This window comes from Cyrtonyx montezumae, unplaced genomic scaffold, assembly GCF_038088225.1.
Source record: "Cyrtonyx montezumae isolate F1298 unplaced genomic scaffold, pur_monq_1.0 scaffold_2, whole genome shotgun sequence".
Classification (NCBI taxonomy): Eukaryota; Metazoa; Chordata; class Aves; order Galliformes; family Odontophoridae; genus Cyrtonyx; species Cyrtonyx montezumae.
Genome location: NW_027071936.1, coordinates 62,453,805 through 62,471,654, shown reverse-complemented (window position 1 = coordinate 62,471,654; position 17,850 = coordinate 62,453,805). Strand labels below are relative to the sequence as shown.

General features: G+C 43.4%; 1 protein-coding gene across 6 annotated transcripts in view; it reads right to left on the bottom strand.

The window, feature by feature from the left end:
* CTBP1 (C-terminal binding protein 1) overlaps nt 1–17,850 on the bottom strand; it is a 211,463-nt gene that overhangs the window by 41,116 nt on the left and 152,497 nt on the right. The window lies entirely within an intron of this gene.

The window sequence follows — 17,850 nt, the reverse complement described above, 5'->3', positions numbered from 1 at the left end:
TTTTTTTTTTCTGAAAGATATGTCCATGCCAAGAAGCACAACACTCATCAGAAACCTTTAATGACAAACCAACCTGCACAAGAAACAGGGAACAGCAGCCCTGGGAAGGGGAGTCACATCTCTGGGGATTCAAGCACAAAGATTCAATAAGCAGGAAACCTCCCTTGACAACATCCCTCCAAAAGGCTTTTTTCCTACCAGCCCCCCCTTATGCACAGCAGAAGCATCGCAGTGATTTATACTTATAACAAAATGTGAATCACAGAAAAGCCTCATCTCTATCTACAGAAACAAGAACCAAAAATGACAGGTTGGGCATTCAGCTCATTTACAGCCCTGCACACGTAACATTCCCCTGGGGCATCCACCTTCACTCTGCATTCCTACCTAGGCTGCAACTTCAGTCACAGCTGTCACTTATTTACCAGAAGTCCTCAACAGCATTACACGTCCTTTTAAAAATAAACATTAATATTCATCTGAGTAAGGAACAAGTTGTCAAAAGCAAACACGAACATCCCACTCCGAACATGAACACAGAAGCTGCTATGAATTCGGTTTGCCAATGTGCTCTACTAAAATTCCTAGAAGAGGCATACTTCAGAAACATCTCATTGCTCCTGGCAGGCACCTCGTGCGTTTTGAAGCCTGGCCTCTGCTTTGGTGAGCTTGGTGTGTGTGTGCCATGACCTCAAGTGGCACTCTGACTCAAGGCAGAATAAAACTAAAGCACAGTCCAGCAGAAATAAGCTATAAATACAGTGCAAGTACGTGGGTCAGTAAAATGGATGTAAGAAAAGAGGGCTTGCCAGCATGGAAATATGCAATGGAAGCATCCTGACTCTGCCAGAATCAGATCCAACACCCCCATCACTGCCTTCAGCAGAGGTGGGTTGTCACCTACCATGATTTGGGATGCAGGATGAAGAATCTGGATGGTAGTAGGAGTTGAATAAACACCACCACCACCACGCAGCACGTACAGAAGAGTGGTAGCTAGCTTTGGAAGCCAGAATTACTTAGAAGCAGAATTTATTTTTATTCTTTTCTCATTTATTCTTTCTAACTATGCTTCTTAAGATCACAGGAATAAGCTAGAAATAATACTGAAATTAATGGGAAGAGTCCCACACTGATTTCCAAAGCAATAAGAACTGGACTTCACAGTATGCACAGAAGAGGAAAACAAACATTAGCTTCACTAAAGCATACGTGCAGTCTCCACTGAAGGCTACAGGGCTCAGAGCTAAATGCTGTATATTTTTATTTACCTAAACTCAGGAAAAAGCAAATCACCTTTCTTCTTTTAATTTGCAAGAGCCCAAGAAAAACAGAGGCGGTTTCTGGGGCTGCGACAATGGCCCAGCGATGTGCACAGCACTCACCCACTCACATCCTCTCGCTAATTGAAGAGACTGAAATGCACTCACTCTTCAGGACACTCACAGCTCTCTCCTTACACAAAATACATCACCACACCACCAACACTTCCTCTAATTACCACCCTAGTCCACAGGCTTCCACATTCAAGACTCACGAACGCATAATGTGGTTATTTCACCGCTCATGAGAATCAGCACACATATCCAAGAAGACTGCTACAAGCACACAGTACTTTAATGCCTTTTCTTTTCCCTTTTAGGACCATCTAAACAACATGTTTATAAAATGTCATTCCCTGCCAGTTCTGGGATGTGAGAGTCATGGTTCCTGTCACCTCTCCACACTGACACAGAGAATAACACCCACTCTGGGGTATCTGTCAGATAACTGTAAGGATAAGGGTTTCTCGTGCCTTTTTAATCAGCAGTCCCCACGCAGTCTTAGTTCAGCGTCTACTAATTCTGCTCTTACTTGGCTAACATCTGGCAGTACGTACACAAAATCCTCACTGCGCATTGGGACACAGCACACAGTTATCCCTCATGACACATTCTGAAAGCCCAGGGTCAGAAACAAAGTTCTGCTAAAGAGAAATGGAACCAACCAGCACCATTTCCTATTAATCACACGTGTAGCTCAAACATCCAGGTGAGAACTGCATGCACTGCGCATCAAAATTACTCCACATCCAGAGCACGCTAGCAGAGCATGTGTCAGCTCCACTGCTATTTTTCAAAATCAGAAAGAAAACAGCATTGATGACACCTATTTAACACCAAATGAGCACGCAGTAATAACGTGATGACTTACTGCAGAATCTTTTAATTGTCTATCAAGGCTTAAACAGCAAATCCAATGACAATATGCAGCCACTGCTACATCATGTAGCAAAACTGGGGAGCTCGAGTGCCAGCAGCACAACACACCAACACTACACAAGCCCTGTTTTCAAGCAACAGATGCATGAAAGCAAACCCTGGAGAAAGGGAAAACAGTTTAAAGGACAGCTGAAAGGTCTGCTTCAAGTATTTTTAGCTTCACTAAATAATAAGGAAAGGAAGAAGAAGGTTGGGGGGGGGGAACAGACCAACAGTGGGGGTGGAACTGACCTTACTGAAGGGCATTTGCATTATTTCCAGCTTCAGAGGAAGCCTGGATGAGGCTGTGGGGTTTGCTCCTTCTAACACTCTGGATGAGGATGACTGGTGAGCTCCTGCCTGCCAAGATGTTACAGAACCAGCTAAAATCCCTGCAAAATTCAACACAGGAATCAAAGAAACCAAAGGCTCGACACTTCAGCAGTCACTCTTGCCCACAACAGGAATCCACTTCCCTTACTAAAGGGATTGTTCAAAGATCTCTGAAGCACAGAGCTGGAAGCACAACTGCAGCCTGCACCAGAGCTCCGTGCAGTGCACCTGGGCACACAGCTGCTGCCACCTCCTTGGGTGAGCAGCAGGGGAATGGCACCCACCTTAACACACCCAAACTTCAGTTTATCAGGCAATGCAAGTTATATTTCAGTCCATAAACTTTATGGATCAGTGGGTGTGACTGGAAAAAAAAAAGCCAGTAAACTCCTGCAGACAGGAACTGAAATAACAATCTGCTACAACAATTGCAACAGGAGCAGCACCATTAACTCTCAGAGCCATTCCAGTAACAACATGGGTCCTGCCAAGGCTTCCAGAAACACTTTCTATGGAAGGACATGGGACTGGAGATCCTGAGGACAGAACACTGCATACAGAGCACAAGCCTGGAACTCACAGGAAGAGCAGGGCTGCCACATGAGGTGACACACACCAGCAGCCCTCAGCACAGCTCTTGTACCCACGCATTCAAAATAAAGAAAGAAGCAATGCTTTAAATAATAAAGCAACAAAGCACGTTCTCTGAATCACCATTTTGCCATGAACTGCATAGAAGCTGAACAGCCACATACCATTAATTTGAAATGTAATACACTCAAGGATCTGCTCTTGATTTGCCTGTAAAATATTAAGTAGGAAGGAATAAAAAGGATAATAAATTCTTTCTCTCCTCCTAAAATGTTTCTCTTACAGTAAGCTCTATTATTACAGCAGGTTTGGATTGTTTTGGTTCAATTTAAAGCACCACCTGAGCTATACCTCATCTCCTAGCACTATCAATCCAACCCCTTTCACAGCGCTAATTTCACATTATGTTTTAAAGGCACCACCAATCACCCATTACAAAAATCAAACTTCTGGATCCAGTCCATCACAGCAGCAACTCCGTGCCTTTCTGCTCTCAGACATGGCATGGGATGCTGTCGCAGAGAAAGAAACCCAATAACCCAAGCAAAGCCAACATCAAAGGCTTCCTTTATTCTGATCCTAAACACTGAAAGCAACTTCTGTAACAGCACACCTGTACTTTGACCAAGAACGTTAAACTATTACCCAGGGCACTCCTTATTTTCCTTATCAAAAAGGATGAAGATAAGCAAGTGTGGGGCCTTGGATAACCAAATTAGTTTCACAAGGTTTAATATTTCTGAGGTCAGTGCAACACACTCAGATGATACTAAAAATAACAGGACTAAAGCATCCTGCAGATGGAACACACTGCTCTTCGTTTTCCTTGTAACTACTTCATGTTAAATCAGAAAGAAAGCACGTCATGCCCTACGCCTTCCTTTCAGCTTGAAATCATGCTGTTATTTTCATCAACAGCGTTAAAGTATTCTGATTCTTTTTTCTATGAATGTGAAGAAGGGAGGAGGACCAGAAACTTCCCCTGAGAATTAGAGCTGAAACACTCAGAAGCTCGAGTTACACATACGTGTATCTGTGCACACATCAATGCCATACACATATTTAAGACCAATGCAATTAAAAAGAGAACTCAGCACAGCATTACGGTCCCCAGCAAGTGAAGATATCTTCCCCAAGTCACATTCCATCCTGCTTTTTTTTTTTTTTTTTTTTTCCCTGAAAGCAACAGCAACTCCGACGAACACTGAAGCAGTGCAGAGGGCTCCTTAAAGCTCTTCTGATCCCTCGACCTTTCGGGGTCCTCCCACAGCCACCGACCTCTACCACTCCTGGTCAGCATGAAGAAGATGGCTGATGACTGGAACAAGATAGAGAACAGGTCACAAAAATGGGAAACTGAGGGAAGCTGTGGCATAATGGAACCAGAGCCTCACATGCCCCAGGCAGGGTACTCAACCCTAACCCACACCAAGTGAACTGAGATTAAATAAATAGGATTTCCTAAAGAGATGTTCATTTTGAAGGTAAGCAAACAGGATGTATGAAAATGACAAGCTCGCTGAGAGCAAGCCAGCAACAACAGCCCAAGTGCCAAATAAAACAGGCAGTTTAAGGCAAAAGCTGAGTTTATGTTATCATGTTACATTTAATCATAATATAATAAAAGCCATGATGTAAGAGAGTTGCTATACAGAGCTTTTCTTCAAGCACATTTTGAGTTTTCAATTACAAAGGCTCTCCTCTCAATATCACAGTTAAAGCCACCCTGAAAAACAGTTAAACTCAGGACTCATTCCCATGACTTGATGGGAGAAGCAAGTCACTTCTTCCCACACACACACACCACATACTAAAGGGGTTTAGAGAAGGTTTTTGAAGGCTTTATTTCCACTGAACTGGTGAAAAGGCAGAAGTGTTTTAAAATGACCCATATCTACATTTTTCATTGGGCTTAATAACATTGCTTTTTGTCTCTGCAGTTTAACAGTTTTCAACTTGAAAAGGACTCACTCCCAAGCATAAGAACGCCTTGGCTGAGGATGAAGGCTTCTAATTATTTTTCAGGGCACAAATCATCTCCTATCTCCCTATATCACATAAAACATAAAGCAGTGCTAAAAACATCAGTCACGAGGAAACGTTATAAAAGGAATTGCTGATTCTATTAAGAGTTACAAAATCTCAAGGCAAAAGGGTACTCTCCCCCCCTTTGTCATACAGATGAGATCCTCTAGCAGCTAGTCCTTCCTGCCAAGTGATGTTTACCAAGCTGCCCACAGTGCACATGTGCACCACAGCACTGTCACCTCCCCATCGGTGATGGCCTCAGACCGCACAGCACCACTGCCCCTGGAAATGGCCAGTATGGGAACAACCACAGCAGCTTCCTTCCACTACTAGAATAGAGGCAACGTGAACAGAAGCAAGATGGATGCAACGATGTCCAAAATAAGCAGCTCTGTTTTGTGGATCCTCTATATGCTCCAATTAGAAACACGAGGAATGTCAGTATTGGGATAAATTACTGTGTGCAGGGAAGTTCCCATAGCCATCACAGATCTGAATGAAGCCACAGGAAGCACTCCAATCACATCACCAGAGTAAATTCGAGGAGATCTCAGTCCTTACAAGTATTTTCCTTAAAGACTTAATTCCAAAATCTCCATCTTACCCCTTCCTGTCCCTCCTGGGTCAGGACTCTCACCTCAGAAACAGAAGGAAGAATGGAAACAAGTGCTGAGAACAGCCCATGAAACCTGGAAAACAGTTCAGTAAAAAGTCACGAAGAAAAAATAAAATAAAATAAAATAAAATGACCCACCGGACAAGGATCATCTTTAGGCCTGAACTGCAAAGCAGAGGGAATACCTACAGAATGAGAATGAACCAGGTGGTGCTGTCAGTGGCAATTCCACTTACATGGGTGTTTGCTTTTTTTTTTTTGTTTTGTTTTGTTTTTTTAAAGTTCATTAGCAGGGTTATTTCTTTACAGAGGCTACAACAGCCCAATAGCTGGTAACCCAGGGGGCTTTCCTGGCTTGCTGCTGGAGGTGACAGAACTGATGGCCTCCTGGCTTTTTTCAGTATCTTCAAGAGAACTTTAGTTTCCAACTCGAATGAGCACCAAATTACCCAGTATTCAAGTTGCAACATATCAGCTTCTTAACAAAATATTATTAAACATTTTTATTGCATTATTCCCTCAAAACCAGCCAACTTTGTGGTAGGCACTGTATGAAGCCAGAGAACAAGAACCTCATGGCAGCCAAACGGTTTGCACCATGAATGGAAACATCATGCAGCTAATAAGAGCCCACACATTTTTCCCTTTAACAACAGGAACCCTTTTCTGGTTATAATTTGACACCTGTCTGTGTTTTGATACATGCTCCTTCACAGTTGTTTTATAGGTACTTTCCAGAAGGCTTAAACAAAATACTCCAGTTATGCCTTTTTGCTCCTTAATGCACACTAAACAGAATTGACCAAGGGCAGTGGGTAACAACTTATGACAACAGAACACAACCAGTAGTGTTGCTTCCTGAGAGGTCCAGCAAGCACAGAAAACAATGGGAGTACACTTGATTTTGATGAGTCCGGCAGCCAACCTATAAATGAATGAACAGAAGACAGACACTCTCTTCCCAGTGGCAGAAAATGCACCAAAGCCAGCTCTGTCCTGAGACCAAGGGGTATCCAACCCCAAACCACACCGCTGGCACTGGCTGCATGAATGCAGGGTGATAACTGAGGACAAATAAACAAACAGCAATCCAGACAAACAATTAAAAACACTGCAAGAAGTTAGTCGAGTACTGAAAAAAACTGAGCTGCAGAGAGAAAATGAAAGAGGAGATCAGTCTAACCAAGAAGAATTACAATTCTGTACAGGGATTAAGCTAATTAGCAGCTTTTTCCAACACCCCCCCTCCCCACCCTCTTTCCACAGTGGTTCTCGCTGCTGCTTTTCCAGGATCAGCAATGCCATTAGGCTTTTCAAGAAAGGATGGGGAGGAAAAAAAAAAAAAAGCAGTTTGCAACAGACAGGGAAAAAGTAGATCTCATCTCCAGCTATTCTGACAAGTATACTCAGATGGTAAGAGATGGCAAAAGGGTGGGACCTGTTTATTTTTCACTCTTAACCGTAGAAGGGGGCAGGAGAGTGGGGAGAAATGGTTCCACTCCGTGCATGTGATGAGCTGCTGTCACACAGCAAGCAGCACAGCCCAACTTCTTCCACAGCTGCATCACGGGCAGCAAGAATTAGACCTGAAAACTGCCAAAAGCACAACCAGAAGCCCTTATCTCCTCTACAAAACTCTTCACCTCCAAGAAAACCACTTGCAAACATGAAAGCTCAGAAGAGCTTCAACAGAGGAGTTCAGTATGAACCAAAGCATTAATTTTTCATTCAAGCTATTTAAACAGAACATTAACTATTAAAAAATGGGGTTGACACCTACAGTGTTTTGTTTTCTGTTTATTTATAAAAACGTTGAGACATTAAGAAAAAGGAACGGGCCACAGAGCTGCTGCATAAGACCACAAAGTAGCAGGCATGGCACAAGCACCACTATGCTGGTAGTCTGCAGATCTGCAGTGAGTTTATTAACAACTGTCAAAGCCTGCACAGAATTATGTGGTCTAAATTGAACCTCGTGCACTTCAACTGATGGAAGCAAGGAAAAGCAGTACAGCACTACACCCAACAAACCAGAGCAATCGATTGCTTATTAAATATGTGATTGAGTGTTATCAATTTAACGTGCTTGTTTCAGATGCTCCCTCTGAAATGGTTCCCAAAACAAAGCATTTGAAGCCTAGAACAGGATGAAAAAGTATAAGCCAAAGTAAATTAATTTAAATCTTACTTCTTTTCCACATATCCAATCTGAATAAAGCTCTCCAAACAACGCCCTGCAGAAATTAAAATGAGATTCAATCCCAAGGAACTTGAAAGCAACTACGTTGAGAGCAAACAATCTGCACCTGCTTAGAACATGCCTTCAATTAGTTATTTAGTTACCTATACTTAAAATAGCACGCACTCTATCCGTTTCACATGTCTAGAAATGTGAACACATTGACAGTCTGCTATTCTTCATTACGGAGACATGACGGTGTGAGCTGATTCTCTGCAAGGAGCAGTCCCTGAAGCAAAGCATTGTGTCCCAAAAACAACACTGAAGCGATCGTGGCCAGCCTGCAAGTCGCCTTTGCCCAAACAGAGGTATTGCAGAAATCCATGAGCCAAAGTCACAGAGTAAAGGTGGAAGTACTTCTCTACTTGCTACTGATCAGAACAACCCTCTGACTTTCTTCCACACGAAACGCAGTACATCCCACCCAAAACACTGGGCTCCTTTGGATATCAAAAAAGGAAGCGCAACATCAATAAATTGGTTCATGAAAGAAGAAACTCAGTGATGTGACTGTGTTACTGAAAAGTTAGATTGCCTTCTGGGTTTAAACAAGGATTTGATGTTAGGTTTTGTTTTAGTGCTACTGTCAAGCTACACATACAGGAATTATTTTTGTACCAAGCACTGCTGTACTAATGCTGGGTACATGAAGCAGCAGAGCACTGCTGCTAGGGTTTTTTTTCCCCCCTTTAAAAAAAGTACATCTTTTCCACCTAAGACATAGGGAAAGATCATTTATGTTGAGTCAGAAAGCACGGGAGTATTAATGATGAAGAACATAAATGGCTTCCATTCCCACATTCAAAAACAAGTACCTGCAAATTAATGTTAAAGGCAAGCGGTCTATAAAGAAGCCATGTTTCCATGCCAACTGATCACAGAAATGCATATAATTCAACAAAAAAAATGAATAACCTACAAAACAAGAAAATAAAAAATGAAAGCAGAAGTGCTGGAAACCTAGATCCTGAGTATAGCCAACTATTGAACAAGAATAGCAAGGAACACAGCAAAGGATGCAATTTAAGACATGAATGGCATACAGCTAATGGCAATTCATCATTACAATACTTGTAAAAGCTGTCATTCTCTAGTCAACAAGAAAAACAGGATACAGAACACCTCTATTAGGAAGGAGGGAACACTCACACAATAGCAGCAATTCTTACAGAGGCTTCACAGTTGATAGACATGAAAGCTAAGTCACTATTCAGTGCACATCTTTCATTAGGATTTTATTTTCTGTCTCCATCGAAGGTCTTGCTTTTTCTTCCTTATTCGTACCGAGTGGCACAGGGGTTCTGCAATCAGGCAGCAGAGCTGCCTGCAGAGTGAGGCAGTTTGCTGTGTTGCTTGCAAAATCAGGAACACTGGGAACAAGCATATACCCATCAGCACACGAGCAGCTTGCAGAACTGTGTGCACACACCTGACGGAATTAAAAACGTTTCTGCATATGAGAGAGCTCAGCTTCACCATTGATATAAGATGCTACTGCTTTCTGTGCTATAGCTGTAATTAGTTTGATGTTCATACAGAAAATTAAGGAATATATAGTCCGCACATGTATGCACACACACATACAGAGATGTGGAATAAGCAGACACTTTACGCAAGGAGGCTGAGAAATGTGGACTAGAAAAGAATGCTACATGCCTATATATAGCTCATTCCAAGATACTGACGCTAATACCCAATAAAACCAGCAGTTCAAGTAGTTGCTCTTTACAGTGCAGAGAAATAAATAACCTCCAAATGAAAGGTCCATAAAACCCGTGTTCTAAATGAACACAAACTGAAGACAGCACAGTTGATTTCTGTTTCTCAATTCGTTTTCGCTGTAATCAAGAAAGCAACGGTGCTTTTCCTCCTGTATGGTTCCTGAAAACGTATTACAGGTTTAGAACTGATGAAAAATTCCAGTCACAGAACTGGAATTTGGAAATCCCACCACCAGCACATTTCCGTGCATTTGCATCTCACTGTTTCTGCTGCACTTTGTGTGAGAATGGAACGTTACAGGCGCCTACGCTGATCCTGCTGACTTCATACTGATGTGAGCGCACAGATCGTGACAACAGGCCTACTCACTGCGTGCAGAACTGCACAGTTTGCACACACTGAAATCTAGGTTCATCTACTAGCTTCATGCATGCAAGGACCTCAGGAACACGAAGGGGAATTGCTATATGGCTGGGTCTTGAATGATCAAGTTTCCCCAGTGACCTTCAGATCTCAGCAAAGATGGAATTTTTAGAAGTGAAAGCTGCTCATCTCCCTCCTGACAAAGCACCAATAACAAAAGCCACATCTTCCTATACAGGTATTGCCACTGGTGGTGAAAAAACATTCTGGTAGGAAAGCACTAATCCAAAAAGCTCTGGAGTCACTCAGATGATTCTCAGTGAAGAAAAATGTTTATACAACAGCTCAAGAAACCACAGGCTAAACATTTAGCATCTCTGAAATACTCTATGTCTCTGACCACACACTCCCAGGTAGAAACTCAAAATGCTCATTCACCTGGATGGAAAGGTTGAGCACTTTGCAATAATCTCTGCAGTAAAACAGTTCAGCACTCTGAAACATACAAACTGAACAGAAAAAATATGCGGTTTGGAGTTCCAACTAAGCTTTAAAATTAAACAAAAAAAACACACCCATCCTCAACCCGGCAGTAACATGGCCAGCCTCAGGGCAGCCAGCTCCCTGAGCTCTACTGCCGTGCTTCAGAAGGAGCAGGGGTGGCAAAACCATCGACAAAGCAACAACTGTGAGGGCAAACAGCAACGGTCCACGTTCAGCAATAGCCTTGGACAGCAGTCTGTTTATCCAAAGGAACGGAAGAGCGCTGCCCTGAGCTTGCCCATTATCCCACAGAAAAGGTATTGTGGGAATGTTAACTTTCACCTGGCCCGCTTCCAGATGCCGGCAGGAAAAAACGCCCTCTTCAGATTTTAGCCAAGTGAAGAATACTCTGCATTTTTCACATTTTCCAATTATTCTGAGCTATGTATAAACACAGGCATTGAACGAGATCCACAGAAAATGGATGTAATAACATGGTCGACTGCCCCGTGAAAGAATGAACCAAGGGGTCTCTGGTCCAAACCAAACAGCCAGTATTGCATTTCACCAACCACGACAGCATTTCAGAAAGCCAGCACACATTTCTAGAATAGCAAAAATGTCTGCCCTGTCCGTAAGAGCTCTTACTGGACACAGTGGATAGGAATTAAGAATGAGCTGTCGTGATTTCAGCAACGTGGTGCAGACCTGTCAGCATGTGATGAAGGTGCTGTGTGAAGCCAGCATTCTGCCACACAATTAACGAAAGGAAACTCATCTCATTTATGTATGCAACGTCTGAACAGGCCCCAGCACAGAAACTGCAGCACAGCAACTGCGCAGACTGGGGAAGACCCCAAAAGACAACTTGCAAAAATCCCCTCTCTGTGTTAAACAGCAGGCACTTCTCTTGCTCTTTTCCATCTGGCACTTCAAGGAGCTGTCTTTACTTAACAGTCATCTTGAAGTTCTTAATAGTCACACAACATGCAAACTCAAAGTGAAAGAAATCATCCCATACCTCTTCCCTTCCAAAGATCAGCTGTTAGGAACAAATAGCTCGCAGCCGTGTCTGCAGTCCAAACCTCTGTATCTCAGAGGGATGAGGAGCACTCAGTGCTGGCACAGGGCAGCGTTTCAGAGCACAGTCTGGAGCTGCAGCACTCACCAGTATTTCACTGGATTTTTGCATGCACATCCTGTCAAGCTAATGGATGAAATAAAACTTCCCAATTCAAACACACAAGAGGAAGAGCTTTAGTAATGGAACATTTTCCATTTGACAAAAACCAAGCACTTCCATCACAGCAGAATATTTTGGACAGATAAGTCCAGTCAAGCCAGGGGTTGTCCTTTCTTCCATGCATTTATTTTAATTCAGTCCTGAACTGAAAGGATGCTGCCTTACCTCCCAAACCATTTACTTGTGCTAAAACAAGACAACAGTGTCTACCAATAACTGGCTCAGAGCACTATCATTAAGAGAATCCCACTAGAATTTGCTGCTTATTTTCACATGATGCACAGAATGGGGATGACAGCATCAGAACCAAGCAGGCCGTTCTGCTGTCACTTGCCCAGCCTGCCAAGCACTGCTCTCTGCTTCCCTCTTCCAATACTCTAAGCACTAGTTTGGCCCAATTTCCCCTGGAATTCAGCAAGTCCTTGTTTTCTTACTTCAGCACTCAAGATTTTCAGGTAACAGGGAATTTCTATAACCAAAATGGGAAGAAAAAAAAAGAAAGAAAATACAAGGTAATTCAGTTCTCATGTTAGTCATTAACTTCCTAATAAATTGAAGCTTCAGGTTCCTCACACAGAGGTAAAAATCCCACACAGAACATCTCATTAGAACACCAGAGCACATGCATACATCATAACGCAGACACCCAATATTCAGCAATTGCAGAGTATCACATTCTGGTTTAGTATCTCCAATTCCTAAATCCCTTAATGCAAATAAGAAATAAGCCAAGTTTACACTCAAAGAGGAGTTCAAACAGGCATGCACCAGCTTCACAAACCCAACTGAAAACTGTACTTCATTAAATGGCAGCAGATTCCCAGGTATCATAAAGCATAATCACACACTGCTGCTTTCACTGTGCATTTCTGTGATCAAAGAAATCTTAGATATGACAGAGGAGCTTATTTACTATTTATAAAAATAATCCATTTAATGCTCATTTTGAATTAGTCTTCTAAAATGAAAACTAATCTTCACTAATTCACTCTGATAGTCTGAGCACTGGATCAATCTTGAGGTCCTTTTTTTAATTACAAACCAACCCACACTCCCATTTCAATGGCTGCTACAACTGTACAAGCCACAAGTTGAAAACTACATCATTTCTGTATGATAGCATCCTTAAGAGAGCCAAAAATAAACTTCATTTTCTATTCCTCATTTTTTTTCTTCGACTTTTGTGGGTACAAGAAAATATTTGTGCCTTTTTTGACAAAGCCACAAAGCTCAAGCAAAAAAAAAAAAAAAAAAAAATCAGAAAATAACAAGCTTGCAAGCAAGTCCAGAAAGAAGATGCTAGCAAAGTTATAAAAAGAAAGGCAAAACAGAATAGCAGCACTCACAGTACTTGAGGTTCTAAAATACCAACTCAATGTAATACACTTTAGTCACAGCTCCAGGAAAGTGAGATTCATGACTTTGGAGAGTTCTCATAATCTTAATTCTCCCATCCAACAGACAGAACTTGTTTCTCATTCGAAGGCACTGAGCCCGAGCACCTCAGGACAAAATTCCAGCACCAGGGTTATGCCACAGTAACCCAGGTTTACCACACAGGTTACATCCAGGAGCCCATGGATTTGTAAACTCACCCCGATATCAACTGGAAAGGGAATGACTCAACATCCTGCAGAATCAGAAATCAAAATCTGCAAGGAAAAGAGAAGTTGTGCCTGCAGCATAATGTTCTCCAAATTCCTACTTAAAATCCTTTTTTATTGCTTGCTCTCACTGCTGAATGCATAATGCAAGATTTGAATTTTAGATGGCTGCAGGGTGGTCATGAGATAAATACCAAGCACATTCGTCTGCCACTGTATTTGCAGTAAGAAGGAAAGTCAGCTGGATTCAAGGACTCAAAACATGAAACCTTTTGAACGTTGTAAGAGAAAGCCCTGAACAGAGAGCTGCCAAATACAAACACCACACACAACCGAACCCGAAAGGCAACACATTGTGAAACCCTTTCAAAGCCATACAATACTATGGGAATTAAGTAAACTTCAAACTCCCCTGCAATACTCTCGTCATAGCTAATTTGTGATTTCCTGTACTCTCAGTACTAACAGCACAATGGAGCCTCTATTGTAAGCCTCCTCCCACAAGCCTTTAAAAAAAAAAAATGCAAGACATTCTTTTTATCTAGACTGGCGTGGCTAAATACATCCAGCTCCGCACAGATAAAAGGTTATTTTTTTAGATGTTGCTTTTTCTCCTAGGAAAAAAAAAGATGCGCTGTCTACTTGTGCTGACTGCAGAGACGAGAGCAATGCTTTGGTGGCTGCACTGCTGACCAGCGGGCTCCCGCAGGACAGGCTCAGGAAGCTGCTTTAGTTTTAGGGTAAAGAGAAAAGGTTCCACAGAGAACTAGCTGCAGTTTCAACACAGTTCTAACTGGTGTCAGCGATCTCATCGGAGCTGGAAAACAAAAGTTTGACAGACCCAAGGAATGAAGTGACTGCAGTACAAACTACAAATGTTGAGTGATGGCAAAGGCAGGAAGTCCACTAGGTGCAAATAATGAAGTTTACTGAGGTACTGGACAAGGGTACTGCGTTTTTTCATCTTAAAGCATCCCGAAATCTAACACAAACAAATCAAAAATACTTTCCACACCAAAGTCCTGGGGCTGAAATGAATGGCTGAAAGGTTGGCACAAGGCATTTTAAAAAGGAGCTCCACTAGCAGAGGAGAATACAGCGAGGGTGTAAAAATCAAACAAAATGCTGCACTGGGTTTGCTCTGCACCTTCAGGACCTTCCTTACCCCAAAACAGCATGTTATGAGACAGACTCCAACCAGCAAGGAACTCACACACACAGCACAGCTACGTAGGATCACTTCTCTCAGTAATGCTGATTACACAAACAGGAAAATCAGCAACATGAGAAAGGCCGTGATACACATTAATACTACTCAGTGGAGCAGCAGACACACATTAAGATGGTTGGTAGACCACAAATGTGAAAACGCTCATTATCTGGTCGAAAATAAACAGCTTAACATATCTGCTACAACACATTAAAGAGAAAAAATATTTAAATACCAGTTTAAGAGTCTGGAGACTGGCTTGTGGTTATCTCTGCTGAACACTTCAGTCCTGCATGACTCCGCAAAGGCTGCAGCTACCAACTCAGAGAAACTAGCTGCAGCCATCTAATGTAATTTGACACATTTAGGAATTTTGACAAAGAGCTCTATAACCAGCATCTGCTAAGCCAGGCATTTTCTTTACAAGACTGAGGATGCCCAGCTGCACATACACAAGAGGCAGTGGTGATTTTGGACAGCTTGCCTCTAAGTATGGGCTTGTGTCTAAAAATTCATGTTTGGGTAAAATCCCCACAGAAGCCAATAGGAACTCTGTGGTTGTAGGCTAAAGGTAGCAGGATGTGCAGAACAGTGAAGCCTCAGCCAGCTGCCAGCCCTGGGGCACTGCCTGACTGTGTGGATGACTAACAGCTGATGAGCCCTCCCTGCAGCCTCCTTTGGTCAGCCCAGCAGGACTGGGAGCAGGCACCTCTACACAGCTCCTCTTTGCATGCTTCTGACTAACCTGGGAGCTGCAGGGACAGCCCGCAGAGGGAGGAAAGAGGAATACCCTGCAGCACTGCTTCTTGCCTGGCTTACTTCTGACTCCCTCTCACAGTGGCTAGGTGTGATGCAGGACAGCACTGTTCCTCTGCTTGGCCACGTACAGGCTCTCCTGTCTAAGAAAGGAATAAAGATGTATGGGGATGCAGCAGGAAGAGCCTTGAATGGTTATATCTGTTGCTGCCATCAAATAGCAGTCAAGGGCTAATTGCTACTGATGACATTTTGGAGGGTAGGGGGAGACAGACAATCCCTCATGTGGCAGCATGAACAGACAGCCTGGCTTTCCAAGTCTCCAGCACGAGCAGAACAGAAAGCAGAACTGCTCTCCTGTTGACACTGAACTCATATGTCTGAAGACACTGCTTCCTTCACCTACAGTGAGTTGATTCCGACTGCCCAGAGTGGATGAGATGGGGCCCTGGGTCCTTCCTGCACAATATCAGATACACATAACACTGGACTGTGGTTTCCCAGCCATTGACATTTCTTGCTTTGGGAGGTCACATGCCAATTGACCACGGAAGCTGACAAAAGCTGCACTTCAGGGCAGCAGAACAGTTCTGCTCCTCCCACGTTCCACAGGGCAGCATGTGAATGAATGGCTGAGCTGCCCACAGCCATATCCCGGGGTATGCCACGTACAGCAGGGCAAGACACAACCTATGAACAAACCCTGGGGCTGCCCAGGAAGGCAGCACAGCACACATCCAGCACTAAGAAACACAGATTGTAAAGCAGGATCTGGAACTGTGGCTCAGGTCACAAGCGAGAGATGTTTCCCTGCTTCCTTCCTCGCAGTGGGGCTGGATCAGAGCTCTCCTAAAGAGACTGTAAGGAGAGGAGGGCAGCTCTGAATTTGGGCACACAGAGTCAGAAAGCATGCACAGCTTCCATCCAGACTTACGTAACTCCACTGATGGGGACACAAGTCGCTGAAAGTGATTTGGACACAGATAAAGAGACATCCACTGATCTGTGAACAGAACTGTTAAGATGTGCCTTAAAGTACCTAACATAAAGCAAAATTACATAATCACATTACCTCGTGTTTTAATACTGAATGCTTTCACATGTGACAGAAATAAAAGCTTTGTTACTAAAAAGAAAAGCCTCAAGTTTCTAACTGCTGCCTGCAGCCCCATGCTTGCTTTTCTTGCTTTCTTCAGCAAATCCTCCCCAGCTGACTAGACAGGCAGGTGCACTGCAAGGAAGTCCCTCCAAAGCCCCCTGAAAAAGGGAAGAGGAACAAAAGATCTAAATACAGAGATGAGCAGTGATCATCCAAAATATACACTAATGATTTCTTCCTACAGGGAATTCAGTTTTAACTTGTGAGGTTTTTCTATAGAGCAGCTACGAGAGGCGCAGATCAGACGAGGCCTGGGACTGCCTCAGACTCTTTGAGGAGCCAGACACAGACTCTGGCAGGGCTGATCCCTAGGGAAGTCGGGCTGAGGAGCACTGCATGCTGGGAGAGATCCGATCCCAATCACAGCTCGGGGATCCCAGCACCTCCCAGGACTGGATGCTCCCAGAGAGACTCCAGGCAACTGGAAACACTCATATCAGATCTGGCTGTAATGACTATTTGCTGTCTTCTCCTGGTCATACAAAAGTCCAAATGAATCACCGCCTTTGCTGTTACAGCAGCTGGGAAGAAAAGACATAAAAGCACAGCTGGGAACTCCTGCCTTCCAAAACTGTAAATCCCTTTCTGTGCTGTCTGGGTGAGAAGAAGTCTGTGCAGCAGAGGGACTGAGGCTAAAGGGCCATGCAGTACAACTTCGAACCTCACCTTAAATTTTAGGACACGCATTAAATGCGCAACTCCACCTCACCTCCCTCACTAAATAAATAATTATGGGGCCAGAAGGTTAGGGAGCCTCAGCTGAGGCTGCTATGCTGTGATCTGAGAGCTTGACACATGCTGCACAGTATCACCTCATCAGTGTTCCCAGCTGGCCTGGGAGGCAAAAGCCTAAATACTACTGTTAAAGGCAGGTCTGCCACACACGCAGCTGCCCTGCCTGGGTACGTTTCAAGGAACAGCAATTACAAATTCATCATGGGTACAGAGAGACAACGTGGCCACGAGCAATTGCAGTCCAAAGTATTTGCATGGCTTTGAATAAGGGTTGGATTTCACATAAGCAAATTAAAGATCACGTTGCTTCTCAGGAGCTTTTACTCAAGACATTTAAATCTGTGTCTTTTCACACACTTACTGCTACCCAAACTACTCACTTGCTAAGAAGGCAATTCTTTCACCCGGAGCCCATTGAGGTAGATGTCAGTTCTGCCCCTAAAAGGCGCTCCCCTGTCCAGACAGCTCACAGTGGTAGAGGTCCTCTAATTGCTAAGGAGGGACAGACTGTGCCCCAGAGCACTGGGA